General features: G+C 37.2%; 1 pseudogene; it reads left to right on the top strand.

Moving 5' to 3' along the window:
• Positions 1-2,500, top strand: part of LOC142919134 (28S ribosomal RNA) — an 8,913-nt pseudogene that overhangs the window by 4,369 nt on the left and 2,044 nt on the right.

The raw sequence follows: 2,500 nt of genomic DNA, 5'->3' as shown, positions 1-2,500 counted from the left end.
TACTCGGTGACGAACTAACATCGCTCATGAATGAGCGATTAACAGACGAGCTGACTACGGAATTTATCCTTTCGGACATGTTTTCATGGGACTACCCATGCACAGATCAGAACAAATGTTATCCATGCAATCTTGTTTTCCTAGACCATAGAACTTGGTCATCACATATGACACGGGTACATCCGCACGCAAACAAAACGTATAAATGTCGAATTTGTAATCGCACAGCAGATAGCATACACAAGATAGCGTCGCACTACGGAAGAACTTGCAAAAGTTTAATAGGTAAAACTAGTGCTATAACCACCACAATTGAGGAAACACTATTTAGTTGTTCATATTGTAGCAGAGGTTTTACTACGAAAACAGGTTTAGGGGTACATACTAGACGAACTCATCCGACAGAACATGAAGCTAGACTACAGCAAAACGCACCAGGAAGGAAAGTTAGATGGGGAGAAGAAGAGGTAGAAATTATGGCCCATAAAGAAGCCCAACAGAATGATGAGGACATAAACATGAATCAACTAATACAGAACTCAGTTATGCCACACAGAACGCTAGAAGCGATTAAAGGGAAGCGGAGAAATATCAAGTATAAGGAATTGGTAAGGACATTGAAAGAAACCACCTATAAGGTAGAAAATCAATGCCTTGTTAACTTAGTTTTACCGACAACATCGGAAATAACAACTACACCTTCTGAAGGAGATCAGCCAGCAATAAGGGCCGAAAAAGAACAATCACTGACAGCAGCTGAGGATCTTCAGGTCATAATTACCGATCTAAAGATCGAGAATTTAAGTCACAATCAGGCGTTACTGCTACTCAATTCTCATGTAGAAAAGTTTTTAAATCGAAGTAAACCAATTAATAGGAAAGATCGTGTAAACCAACAGGAGAAAGATGAGAATAGGCATCGAAGACAATCAAAGCAAACTAAATACAGGAGGTATCAATATTTATACCATACGAACAAGAAAGCTCTATTAGACGAGATTACTTCAGATAGATCGGGGCCAAGTATATACCCAACTGAAGAAAGCATACGGGGAACATTCGTTACCTTATTCGAGTCAAACTCTCCTCCAGATAATATACCCTTTAAATTAAAAAACGACCAATCATGCATCGATATCGTAAAAGCAATCACCTTAGATGAGTTGATTAAGACCCTAGCAATTATGAAGGATAAGTCACCTGGACAGGACAACATTATTCTTAGCGATCTTAGGACTTTACCAATAAAATATTTACTAGATATCTTAAATATCATCCTTTATTTACAGGATATACCACAAATATGGAAACAACACAGAACAAGACTTATACCTAAAACTAAAGAGGATTTGGAAAAACCCTCAAATTGGAGACCCATAACCATCTCATCAATTGTAATTAGGCTATTACACAAAATTTTAAGTTATCGTCTAGGACAGCAATTAAAGCTTAATTACAGGCAGAAAGCATTCCTCCCGGTAGACGGATGTTTCGAAAATAGTGCATTACTACACTTCATCATACACAACGCCAGGCAAAAGCACGAAAACACGCAAATAGTGTCAATAGACCTCAGTAAGGCATTCGATTCTGTCAGCCACGAATCGATTATTAGAGCCTTAAAGCGATTTAACTTATCAAAGGAATCAACAACGTACTTGACCAACATCTATAAGTGTAATCTAACTGATATTGTATTTGGATCGACAACAATGCGTAACATAAATCTAAAAAGAGGCGTAAAGCAAGGTGATCCACTTTCACCGCTACTATTTAACATGATTATGGATGAACTATTGGATAACTTGCCGACATATATAGGAGTTAATGTAGGAAATCAGAAAGTAAATTCAATGATGTTTGCAGACGACCTTGTCCTATTTGCAGAAACGGAATGTGGCATGAATAAACTCTTGGATATAACTACTAAATTCCTCGATGACAGACACTTGAAAATAAATATAAACAAATGCAATTCGTTAAGATTTATCAAGTACGGCAAACAGAAGACATTTAGTGTTGCAACGACATCATCGTACTTTATAAATAACGAACCCATTAATCCGGTATCATATGTAAAGGGATTCAAATATCTAGGCATTGAATTTGACCCAAGGGGAAAACGATCTATAAGCTGTAACCTGCTCGCAGCAATGTTAAACAAACTGACCAGAGCACCGTTAAAGCCAGAAAAGAAAGTATATTTAATCAATAACAATTTGATACCTCGTATTATTCATCAATTGGTCCTCGGAAAAGTTACCAAGGGTTTATTGATGTCACTTGATTCTGAAATTAGGAAAAGAGTAAAGCTTCTGCTCAGGTTGCCACACGATACGCCCGACAGTTTCTTTTATACATCAGTATCCAACGGAGGAATGGGCATAAGAAATTTATGCGACTCAGTTGCACTATCTATAATAAGCAGACACAACAAAATGATAACTTCAGATGATCTAGCAATAAGAGCATTATCACAACAATCATACACTATTGCAAC

Source organism: Petromyzon marinus, unplaced genomic scaffold (genome assembly GCF_048934315.1).
Source record: "Petromyzon marinus isolate PM22_M1 ecotype Great Lakes invasive population unplaced genomic scaffold, UKy_Petmar_22M1.pri1.0 PM_G_Scaffold_6, whole genome shotgun sequence".
NCBI lineage: Eukaryota > Metazoa > Chordata > Hyperoartia > Petromyzontiformes > Petromyzontidae > Petromyzon > Petromyzon marinus.
Note: the sequence above shows the minus strand (reverse complement) of the source record. Positions and strands in the feature narration are given on the sequence as shown.